Here is a 13,607-nt window from a genome sequence, read left to right as displayed (position 1 = left end):
AGAAGCAAAAATATTTAGTGTTGGGGAAAAAAGAACCCATCACCCTCATAGAATTTCATGAATTTGTGGAGCTCAAGATAAATGTGTGGAAAACTGTAAGTGAGGGAACCGGAGATGTTCCGAATTCTTGCAAAGCAGTGGAAACATAAACTACGAGACGGTGATAGTAATTCGTGCAACGGCTCAGCTCTGACAGCTTTGTAGGATATAAAATGATTTAAACTTAGAAAATAGAAAACCTGGTAACGACAGTTCTTAATTTGAATGAACGACGAAATATATACATGGCAGCTTGACCTTATCGATACACTAACCAAACGACACCTAAATCTTGAAAGGGACGATTAAGCGAAAAATATGCAGAGAAGCAAAACTTTCCTTTAAGCTCGATTACCATCTTAAAATGCTAAGTAACTGAGTTAACGCCTTTAAAATCAATTAACTGAAATTTCTCGGAAATATCGATGTCAAGTTCCTGTTATAATAAAATGTTAGGGTATGAGTTTGGAGAGATTTTGCGACTCTTAATTGCAGATCGATCGAATACATAGGTATTTTGTCTCTTGCTTTCAGAGTTATCAAACACCTCTAAAGCGCAAATATCCAACTATTTTGAATACAAGTTTCGTACAACTCAAGCACAATTTCAATCGAGGCTTTACTAACATAATCCTTACTGAAATAAAGTTGGTATATGCATCTATACATAAATACATATATATATATATTTATACACACACACACACACACATTTGTATACATGTGTATACATACAAATATATACACACACATATATATATATATATTTATATATATAATGAAGGGTGAAATTAATTAATTTGGAATAATTATCAATTACACCAAGTAGTCTTCGGATGTAAAGCCTCATTCGAGGAAAATTTAAATTCTAAATTCGGTATGTGGTAAGGCAATTCGTTGCTAAACCCTTTATTGCTTAGTATATATATATATAATATATATAATATATATATACATATATACCACATACAACACACCACACACCACACACACACACACCACACACACACACACACACTAGATATTATATATATATATATATATATATTACGAGATGTACACCATAGCAAGTAATTTGATCTGAGATCGTGTGCTGAAACGAAAACCATTGCAGCGTGGAAGGTGTTTATAAGCCATTTAAGAAACACACAAAAGCCGTTCGATTCACTTCAACATTTAGTTTAATTTGTTCAAAATATTTTCGTCGCTAAAATCCGCGACCTGTTCACTGACAAAGTCAAGTATATATATATCCAAGAAATCTAATGCTCGTAGCTTAGTTTTTCCTTGGGGCTGGCCGGATCGGAGCGATCTCAAGATTAATCAGCCGAAATTGCGAGGATGATCCGGTCTTGACTGAAGATTGAAGGCTTTATTGTATTGTCTTCTAAATGTTTTACTTCTTGTCCCAGTTTGTATTTTTCTACATATAATAATATATATAATATAATATTTATATATATATATATATATATATATATATATATATATATATATATATATATACTTATATATATATTTATCAAATAAAAACATGATGCTAAGGATTTAGCGGTACATATGTTTCTGGCTTTTATTAGACGGTTTATATCAATGCATAATTGATGTAATTTGTATGTCAATAGCCTTCTTCAGCCGCGTACAATTACTACTCCAAGGACATGTATTACATTATAAGTTTTACGTTGGGGAAGCAAATCCTCATAGTCGTGTACAACAGAGCGAGGCACCAAAACAAAATCGAAGAGTCCATCCCGTTTTTCACTCGATGTAGAATGAGGAGATTGGATGTTGAGATAGAGAGGGAAGGCGTTGGGGTTGAATCTTTAATGAGTTAGGGTAAAAGGTTAAAACATAAGAATATTAAAAAATATATAAGTATATAAATATATAAGTACACAAAGACGGGAAAAACATGGGAATATAAATAAATAGAGATAAAGATAAAGAAGCGAAAAATAAAGACGAAAAAAATAAGGATAAAAAATAAAAAATAAAAATAAGATATAAAGGGATAAAGAAATATAAAGGGATGAAGAAATATAAAGGGGTGGATGGAAGATAACTTAAGGTACAGAAAGGACATATTCCGGTTGTTGAAGCTGAAGGTGGGCGTCATAAATTAAGATGGTCAATGTAGGTTGTCTGGATTGTGGTTAAATAGTTTATCTGCTTTCTCATAAATTGTCTGGGACTAACGGTCATGCATGCATGTATATATGTATGTACGTACGTATGCATGTGTGTAGTATGTATGTATGTATGTATGTATGTATGTATGTATGTATGTATGTGTGTATGTGTGTGTATGTATGTATGTATGTATGTATGTATGTATGTATGTGTGTATATGCACGCACACACACACACTATAAACTTAAAGCCATAAACCTGTAGTGGTGGATAGGTGTAGACTGACCACTCCTCACAACAATATCAAATTTCAACCCTCCCCCCCCCGCCGAAAACTAGGAAGTGATTTACGACCCTTACCCCCCCTCCCGCGACAAAACTCTAAAACGTATTATCAGCCACTTATCTCTATATCTCAAGACTTTTGTTTTACTATAACTTATCTTTTTTTTCCTTACATCTAGTTAGTTCAAGTTATCATGTTGATTCGTTAGTTACTGCACGCATTTTTTTTCTCTCCTTCTTTCTGTGTTTTTTTTTTTCTCTCTGTGTATCTTTCTGTTGAAGAGCGTAGGCTCGAAACGTTAAAGACTTGTTTTATTTATATTTCCTGAGCGCCATACTAATACAATTGTTTGTTTGTTTTCCACCTGCCTTCGTCTTTCGTCTATTTTCATAAAGCTTCCCGTTATACAGATGTATGTATGTATGTATGTATGTATGTATGTATGTATGTATGTATGTATGTATGTATGTATGTATGTATGTATGTATGTGTGTGTGTGTGTACACGTACGAACGCATGTGCGTATGTATGTATATGCGTATGCATGTATGTGTGTATGTGTGTATGTGTGTACATGTACGTGCGTATGTACGTGTGTATGCCCATACGCATGTATGTATGTATGTTTGTACTTATGTGCTACGTATGTATGTGAGTATCTAGGAGAATGGGCAGATGCGTCTGTGTGTGTGTGTGTGTACATGTGTATGTGCATGTGAACATATGTCCGTGTACTGGTATGTGTCCGTCCAAGTTGTGTACGTGACTGTAACTTTGTTGAAGGTTGTATATATACACACATATATGTTTGTATAGACGCACACACATATATATGTGTGTGGATGTGTGTTTGTTCCTCTCATCATCGTCTAACGGTGAATGGATACAACGTTTAGGTGCAACTCTCTCTTTTTACTCTTTACTCTTTTACTTGTTTCAGTCATTTGACTGCCGCCATGCTGGAGCACCGCCTTTAGTCGAGCAAATCGACCCCGGGACTTATTCTTTTGTAAGCCCAGTACTTATTCTATCGGTCTCTTTTGCCGAACCGCTACGTGACGGGACGTAAACACACACCAAATCGGTTGTCAAGCAATGCTAGGGGGGCAAACACAGACACACAAACCAACACACATATATATAGATATATATATACATCTATACGACAGGCTTCTTTCAGTTTCCGTCTACCAAATCCACTCACAGGCATTGGTCGGCCCGGGGCTATAGCAGAAGACACTTGCCCAAATGCCACGCAGTGGGACTGAACCGGAACCATGTGGTTGGTTAGCAAGCTACTTACCACACAGCCACTCCTGTGCACATATAACCAACTGTGCACATATAACCATATACATATACACAAGTACACACAGTCATATAGACACACTCACAGATATACATATAATCTTAAATTATACACTCATATATGCTTATCCACTTCTACATACATATGTACTATTACACACATACGCACACACACGCGCTCGCACACACACACATGCATACATAAATACGACACAGTATACAAGGGCAACGGTTAAAAATCGAACATGCATTATATTAACCTATCTGCTCTTTTTTATTTTTTATTTTTTTATTTTTTTATTTTATATATGCATAAACGCATACATATACAATACATACATACATCCATACATACTTATATGTACATGCATGTGCATTTTTTTCTTTTTTTTTTATAGCACCAAACACGCACACACGTATCAAACAACGTACGCTCATACGGTTATATATAACTGCACCTATGTTTTTTAGCACCACGGCATTTCAACATGTGTGTAAGGATTACATGTAAACAAGAGAGAGGGTGGTTATAGAATGGTCCTCCTGAATGGGATCTGGATGTTACTCCATTCGGATTTTCGGTTGAGAGTAGGTTTGTATTCTTGTATACAAACAGCTTCTGTGACCTGTCTCAACATTGCATCGGTGGGATGTGTTGATAGGATGTTTAACTTAAGTTTCCCTAAGGATCCCTTGTGGCAGTCTACAGCATGTTGATAGAAGATGGAGTTTGGTTTCCTTTCAATGTAGTTGTCCAGGTGTTCTTTGAACCTATCATTGATACTCCTAGAAGTCTCACCTATGTATGACTCTGGGTTAGTCGCGCAAGCTCCTTCTTGGTACTCAATTTGGTATACAGTGCCCTTGGTTTTGCAGTTCACATGGGTATCAAATCTGCATTATGCAGATCATATCCATTTCATAGAATCACGTGTCAAAGTAATTTTGCAGTATGTTCGACAAACCCATAATGTACATACATACACACATGCATACATATATACATACATACATACTTACATACAAACATACACACCAACATGTTATGATATATTATATGTATGTATATATACATATATATCCACATACCCTTTATATATATATATATATATATATAATATATATATATATAATATATATATATATATATATATATTTATTTATATATCGTAAAGTATACTAGCCATCTCAATATGGCTAACCACTAAGGGTGGGTGTTACTGTAGCTTTTAGCCCCAGGAGATCATCGTCTCCAGCTGGCTTTAGGCACACTTTCTGTGCCCTTATGGTATTTGCAAAGGGAGGTCATCCCTCTCTCGTCAACCTAAGTGATACACACGGACTGCAGTTTCTAGGTATTTGCCTGTCTTCGGTGTTAATTTAAATTTGGCTGTAGTGGATCGAATCCACTTCATGCATGCAAGATCCACTACATATATATATTCATAAGCACGTTTAATAGGCTCGGATGTACATAGCCTCTCATTTGAGAAAACTCAAACAATATACATACAATGAAAAAAAACTTAATAAACAGACATGAATAAATTCAACTTCAGACGAAATTATAGCCTCACGGAAGAGATAAACGATACAATAAAGTAAAAAGAATATTAGATAAAGCAAAAGTTGCATACGCCCGCAGAGGGACTCGAACCCGCGACCCTCAGATTACTTCTAAGGTTGACCTGTAAAAGTCTGATGCTCTACCGACTGAGCTATGCGGGCTGACAGCTACGCTCGCCTCATACTATCTACAAAAGCAAAGTTGATAAAACATTTCGTTTTGTATTGCAGTGTGATGACAATTCATTGAGCATCTATTGTTTATGACAAACTGAAGTACATCTATATAGCCCGCATAGGTCAGAAGTTAGGGCCTCAGATTTTTGTAGGTTAACCGTTGTATTTTGACGGCATATAATTTCTTTCGTTTAATTGAATATATAATCTATATAATAATGTTCAAGTGGTGTGTGTATATAATATATATAATATATATATTATATATATATATATATATATATATATATATATATATATATATATATATATATATATATATATATATATATATATATATATTTATTTATTTATTTAATATATATATTTATTTATTTATTGATATATATTATATGTACCTATTCATAGGACCGGCCTCTCCTTCGCCTTCGACATCAGAGGATCCAACCAAACCCCGGACGTCCTATATGTGTCGCAGCATTTCATCCACTGATATGTTATTCCCAGTACTGATTGCGGTCACACTTCCTTTCACTTTGTGCACCGAGCATTAGGGGGGGCTTAACCCACATTCCCTCTCCCATCTCTTCCGCTTCTGCCTGCTGCAGCGCCTATCTAGGCTGTCCCTTTTCGTACTGGAATATGGCTCTTTCCGGGATTGACTTTTAAGTTTTACCTACACTGGGCGACATTTTGCACCAGAGGACAACCTCCATGGGACATTGGAGCATTCTGATTGGTACGTTCTGAATGATACGTTCTGATTGTTTGCATTGTGAGTTGAAATACCGCTTTATCCTACATGAGTGGTAGAGTTTATCCGCCGCTCAATGGAATATCACCATCTCGTACTCTGTACATCTTAAGCGAAGTTCAGTCTGTTGCTAGAACTGAGGCCACGTCTTAGGTTTTCCTTTCTTCCTATCTTCCATGAATCTCGGAGGAAATATATATCTGTGTGTGTGTGTGTGTGTGTGTGTGTGTGTGTGTGTGTGTGTGTGTGTCTGTGTGTACATATGTGTATGTGTGTGTGTGTGTGTGTGTATATATATGTAACGGATGAAATTGATTGGTAAACATTATTATGAGATGTCGTAGTCAACAGTTGTAACGATAATCATTTGTTGCTATAATTGCTTACTTTAAGATGTGAAAGAGAGACAATGCATGAGGTTTAATGAAAGTATTTATTTACCATTACATTACAATACCTTGCCTCGACGGACAGGTTATTATAAATCCAAAAGCATGCGAAGTAAAGTTTGTGTTTGTGTCCTCTTCATTGTTTAGTAGTAAATACAGAGAAAGATAGAATGATGTTGTAAAAGAACAGAATTAGAGCTAGTGAGAGTTGTACGGTGTGGGACGTTGTCTCACAGTTGCTGACAGTAAACATCATTTCTCCCTCTGACCAAGGTTCTAGCTGGTCAACCAGACTTCGTTCTCACTGAGTTGTCACCGAGGGACTAACTGATTTTTGCTTGGAGTATTCTCGCTTTTATAACTATCCAGAAGGATAGATATATCATTGAGAACAATAGATTTAGTTGGTGGTCTTGTTATCTCTATTCTAGCTTTTAGTGAAGTTGAAGAGGTTAGAAAGGGTCAAGTGGGGAAGACATTATTTCGGCCTAGCTAAAGGCATCTGAAAAATGTAAAACTGCTATCAGAGAAAAACCATTGTTCCATCGTGGGGAAAGTTCTGTTGCAGTGTTAATTTAGATTTGGCTATGGTGGATCGAATCCACTTCATGCATGCAAGATCCACTACACACACACACACACACCACACACACACACACACACACACCACATATATATATATATATATATATATATATATATATATATATTTCTAGGAACGTAGTAGACCGGATGTACATAGCCTCTCATTTCAAAAAACATAAACAATGTACATACAATGAAAAAAGTTAATAAACAGAATTGAATGAATTCTTCAGAAGACTTCAGTCGAAATTATAGCCTCACGGAAGAGATAAACGACTCAATAAATTAAAAACAATATCCAAAGCAAAAATAGTTTACGCCCGCAGAGGGACTCGAACCCGCGACCCTCAGATTACTTCTAAGGTAGACCTATAAAAGTCTGATGCTCTACCGACTGAGCTATGCGGGCGGACATTTAGTAGTTTCTCATATTATCTATATAAGCAAAGTTAATAGAACATTTCTTTTTGTATTGCAATGTGATGACAATTCATTGAGCGTCCATTGTTTATGACAAGCTGAAGCACATATATGTAATAATCTCGAAGTGTATTTTATGTTTCACCGATTAGTTTTACCACTTAGGTAGGTTAGCAATTTCGAAACGAAAACGATTTAGTGTTGAGGGAAAGCAGAACCCATCACCTCTCATAGGATTTCATACGATCTTGTGAGAGCTCAAGACAAAAGTGTGGAAAACTGTAAGTGGAGAAAACTGGAGATGTTCCCGAATTCTTGCAAAAGAGTGGAAACACAAACTACCAGATGGTGATATTAATTCCTGCAACGGCTCAACTTTGCTAGCTTTGTATGACATAAAGTGATTTAAACTTGGAAAATAGAAAACCTGGTAACGACAGTTCTTAATTTGAATGAACGACGAAGTATATACATGGCAGCTTGACCTTATCGATACAGTAACCAGACGACACCTAAATCTTGAAAGGGACTAAAAAACGAAAAAAAGACAGAGAAACGAAACTTTCCTTTAAGCGCGATTGGCATCTTTAATAGCCAAGGGAAGGAGTTAACGCCTTTAAAATCAATTAACTGAAATTTTGGGGAAATATGGATGTTAAGTTCCTATTATATTAACATTTTACGGTATGAATTTGGAGAGATTTTGCGGCTGTTAACTATAGATCGATCGACTATCCAGATATTTCATCTCTTGCTTTCAGCGTTACCAAAACCTCTGAAAGCTCCAAATATCCAACAATGTTGAATTCAAAATTACTTTCGAACAACTCAAGCGCCAATTCAATCGATGCTTTTCCAATATTATTCCTACTGAGATAAAGTGGGTATGTGGATACAAACATACATTTAGCAGTAATCTGAGGGCGTATGTTTTTTTTCGTTTTATTGAATGTTTTACCTGTTCACTACAGTTAATTTGAGATATACCTATTTCTTTACTACCCACAAGGGGCTAAACACAGAGGGGACGAACAAGGACAGACAACCGGATTAAGTCGATTATATTGACCCCAGTGCGTAACTGGTACTTATTTAATCGACCCCGAAAGGATGAAAGGCAAAGTCGGCCTCGGCGGAATTTGAGCTCAGAGCGCAACGTCAGGCGAAATACCGCTTAGCATTTCGCCTGGCGTGCTAACGTTTCTGCCAACTCGCCGCCTTTTTGAGATATACCGTCTACTCCATAACGTCTGACGTGTTTGTCCATGTCAGTGAGGCCTCATTGTATACTTCGTCGTTGTAGTTCGTTACTCGTAATCTACGGAAAATGTCCTCTGACATGCTGTCTTTATGCATTTCACACAGATTAAGGGGCTCGCTGGCATTGCAGTACAGTGACATTCCGCAAAACAAACTACGCATTTCTCGAGGCGTTCGACATTCTGCTGCTTCCGCCAACTTCAAGTTCAGATGGTCATCGTTTAGGAGTAGTCCGCGCTTCACGCAAGCGTCTCTGTAAGTGGGGCAAATGGAGTCGTTGAAAGTTCTAAGTTCAGCAGAGGACATTGGTCCCGTGATTCGATGAAGAAAAATTCGCAAAAGAAAGCATTCTTGGTGCTTCGGATGAACATTATACACACGTTCGATGGTATCACCTCTGACAACACCTGGCCAATTCTCAACTGGCTTTCCATTTATTCTCCGTTTCCATTTGTTCTGAAACCAAGTAAAATAGGGTGGTACGTCGGCGTGGAAAAGGGTAACTACAAACTCATCGACAGAGCACAATTTAAAAATTGCTGTAAGCGTAGTCTCTGATGACTGTTGAACAGCAAGATGGGCGCTTTCGTTGGTGAAATAAACTCGGTGTCCATTCTCTAGGTGAACATCCAAGTTGAAAGCTGGAGGAAAGGTCATGTGAATCTCAAATCCAAAAATACGCCAAGTTGCCATATTGGATGAAATATACCTTCCCATGCTGCATTGAGTAATTTCGTCTGTCTGTTGTTCACGATCACTGAGGTCAACTACTGATATGTCCTCGCCTTTGTTAATATATTTGCAAATATATTTTATGCTTTTGACAAAACTGCAGTATTCTACGTTGATGTGAACATTAAAAATTTTGCAAAGTAAAGGGCTATGAGGAATTACCTAGCTGTTGTCAGCATCGTATGTTACCCCCCTCCTTCGTAACACTCACTATTAGGCCGTCAAAATCTGGAGCACGCCGCCGGAAGATGGGGTAGCCGTCAGTCCCAGTGCAAGTTTTCCTCGAAAATTCTCTTGGGTACTGTTTGGAACATTTGTTGAACCCTGCATAACCTCTAAATGAGACACGCAAACATATAACTTTCGGTCATTTCACTTATATATATATATCCCTCTCTATATAAACGGCAGTTTGTCTGTGCGTTTTCTGTGTGTCTGTTTTCTCGTACCCTCACTCTGACCACGGCTTTCAACCGATTCTGATGAAACTTGACACACACATAGCCCAATGTCATAATTCAAACTAACGCAGCGAAAATTTGAAAAGTTCCCCGGTTCTGAAAAAATCGATAAATTCGACATGGGGTCGAGAATCAGAACCCAAACCACAGACCGTCTAGGGGACGCAATCCATTTTTAACTCTCAAAAAAATTTACCATCATTTTTTTCCCATTTTTTTGCTATTTTTTGGCTATAACTCTCTAAAAATGCTTTATAGTTATTTCCTTACAAACTGAGCAACGCCGGGCGATACTGCTAGTATATAATAATAATAATAATATTAGGGAATAAATCCAAACTTACAGGGAAAAATTAGATTTAGGATTAAATCCAATTTTATTGTATAAATATATTATATATATTATATTAATTAGAGATAAAACCACTATTAGGCAAATCAAACAGTGAAAAACATAAGCCAATACATAAAATTAATTTTAAAATATAAAAGTCAAAAATAAAAAATTATTTAAATAATTTAAACTTATAAATTTTATATATATATACAATATATATATATATGTATGTATGTATGTAGTATATGTATTTATATTTTTATATTATATATTATTTTAATTATTAATTATTATTTTATTTATTTTTTATATAAATATATATCAAAAATATTAAAGTTTATAAAAGATATCTTTTATTAAACTTTTAATATTTTTGATATATATTTATAAAAAAAAATTAATTAATTAATTAATTAATAAATTAATAAATAAAATAATATATAAATATAAATATATACTTAAATATACTTATATATAATTTAAACTTATAAATTTTATATATATATACAAATATATATATACATATATATGTGTGTGTATATATATATAAAATTTATAAGTTTAAATTATTTAAATAATTTTTTATTTTATATTTTTAAATTAATTTTATGTATTGGCTTATGTTTTTCATTGTTTGATTTGCCTAATAGTGGTTTTATCTCTAATTTAATATAATATAATATAATATAATATATACATAGATGTATCTGTACTTGAGCTTGGCAGAAATAATAGACGCTCAATGAATTGTCATCACACTACTATACAAAAAGAATCGTTTTATCAACTTCGCTTTTATAGATAATATGAGAAATTACTAAATGTCCGCCCGCATAGCTCAGTCGGTAGAGCATCAGACTTTTATAGGTCAACCTTAGAAGTAATCTGAGGGTCGCGGGTTCGAGTCCCTCTGCGGGCGTAAACTATTTTTGCTTTGACTATTGTTTTTACTTTATTGAGTCGTTTATCTCTTCCGTGAGGCTATAATTTCGACTGAAGAATTCATTCAATTCCGTTTATTAACTTTTTTTCATCGTATGTACATTGTTTATGTTTTTTGAAATGAGAGGCTATATACATCCGAGTCTATTAATATACATATACATATATATATATATATATATATATATATATATATATATATATATATATATATATATATATATATATATATTTATATATATATATATATATATATATAATATATATATATCTATATATATATATATATATATATATATATATATATATAGGCGCAGGAGTGGCTGTGTGGTAAGTTGCTTGCTAGCCAACCACATGGTTCCGGGTTCAGCCCCACTGCGTGGCATCTTGGGCAAGTATCTTCTGCTATAGCCTCGGGCCGACCAAAGCCTTGTGAGTGGATTTGGTAGACGGAAACTGAAAGAAGCCTGTCGTATATATGTATATATATATATGTGTGTGTGTATATATATATATATATATGTGTGTGTATATGTTTGTCCCTCTAGCATTGCTTGACAACCGATGCTGGTGTGTTTACGTCCCCGTCACTTAGCGGTTCGGCAAAAGAGACCGATAGAATAAGTACTAGGCTTACAAAGAATAAGTCCCGGGATCGATTTGCTCGACTAAAGGCGGTGCTCCAGCATGGCCGCTGTCAAAATGACTGAAACAAGTAAAAAGAAAAAGAAAGAAAATATATACTAGCAGAGATACCCGGCGTTGCCCGGTTACATTCAATTGAAGAGTTAGACTTTTCTGTTATATATATATGGATACATACACACACACACACATACACACAGATGTATATTAATATAAATACATGAAAGTACGTGAAGTTTGTTAAAAAAAAAGGGGATCATGTATATACCTCCTGGCTGTTGAGATTATAACACCTCGTTGTAAACAATGTTCCTTGTTTTTCCTTGTGGAGCATATACAAAAAAGGTTTCTTTTGGTTCCTACTCTTGAACAGCCAACATACAGTTGCCCATGCGAGAAGCAGGGCTCTTCCAAGAGAAGACCAGCTACAGAGAGGGTTTGACTGAGGGATGAACTGAACAGGGTAAACACCAGGGCTAACAACCAGATGAAATAATGCGTGCGCGCGCGTATGTGCACGTGTGTGTTTATGTGCGTGTTTGTGTGTTTGTGCTCCCGCCACCGCTTGACAACCAGTATTGGTTTCTTTATGCTCTCGTAACGTAGCGGTTCGGCATGAAAGACCGACAGAAAAAGTAGCAGACTTGAAAAAAAATAATGGCATGACTACACAAAGTGTGACTTTGTTGCCTCATAACTCTTTTACTTGTTTCAGTCATGTGACTGTGGCCATGCTGGAGCAAATCGACTCCCAAGACTTATTCTTTGTAAGCCTAGTACTTATTCTATCGGTCGCTTTTGCCGAACCGCCAAGTTACGGGGACGTAAACATACCAGCATCGGTTGTCAAGCGTTGTTGTGGGGGGGGGGGGCAAACACAACAGACACACAAACATATATATACGTATACGACGGGCTTCTTTCAGTTTGGTCGGCCCGAGGCAATAGTAGAAGACACTTGCCCAAGGTGACCCCGTAACCATGCGGTTGGTAAGCAAGCTACATACCACACAGCCACTCAAGCCGCCTACAAGGAAAATTGATATTTTATAATGAAATTTCATACAAATACGCTCAGATGTTGTAGATTCTGATTGTAACGAAACTTATAGTGAAAAATCTTTTCCCTGGGCTGGGATGAGGAGTTTCGGAAAATTCACACGGGTCGACTTTGTTTCCTCATAACGTTCAGAAAAATGGGTAATTTTTAATGAAATTTTCTACTAATACTTTTCACAGTATATTCATTATGATGATATCGGAATTTAATGTGATAAAAAAATAAATGGTGGTCTCCTACTCGTACATACTGACACATAAATATCGGATCTAGTTTTTTTTCCTTCGCAAAATACGCTTACAAAATGGAACTTGTAATTTCGAAAGAAACTGTTATGTATACTTATTTTTTATTACCCACAAGGGGCTAAACATGGAGGGGACAAACAAGGACAGACATAGGTATTAAATCGATTAGATCGACTCCAGTGCGTAACTGGTACTTATTTAATCGATCCCGAAAGGATGAAAGGCAAAGTCGACCTCGACGGAATTTGAACTCAGAACGTAACGG

The 13,607-nt window shown here is 35.8% G+C and overlaps 3 non-coding genes across 3 annotated transcripts; 1 reads left to right on the top strand and 2 right to left on the bottom strand.

The window, feature by feature from the left end:
* Positions 1–5,402: 5,402 nt before the first annotated feature.
* Positions 5,403–5,494, bottom strand: Trnak-uuu. Its single transcript is given in 2 exon segments — positions 5,403–5,438; positions 5,458–5,494. It is a non-coding gene; the product is annotated as a tRNA-Lys (tRNA).
* Positions 5,495–7,554: 2,060 nt separating this feature from the next.
* On the bottom strand, positions 7,555–7,646 carry Trnak-uuu. Its single transcript is given in 2 exon segments — positions 7,555–7,590; positions 7,610–7,646. It is a non-coding gene; the product is annotated as a tRNA-Lys (tRNA).
* A 3,628-nt stretch (positions 7,647–11,274) lies between these two features.
* Positions 11,275–11,366, top strand: Trnak-uuu. The gene is given in 2 exon segments: positions 11,275–11,311; positions 11,331–11,366. It is a non-coding gene; the product is annotated as a tRNA-Lys (tRNA).
* The last annotated feature ends 2,241 nt before the right edge of the window (positions 11,367–13,607 follow it).

This window comes from Octopus sinensis, linkage group LG10 (genome assembly GCF_006345805.1).
Source record: "Octopus sinensis linkage group LG10, ASM634580v1, whole genome shotgun sequence".
NCBI lineage: Eukaryota > Metazoa > Mollusca > Cephalopoda > Octopoda > Octopodidae > Octopus > Octopus sinensis.
This window is presented reverse-complemented; position numbering and strand designations above follow the sequence as displayed.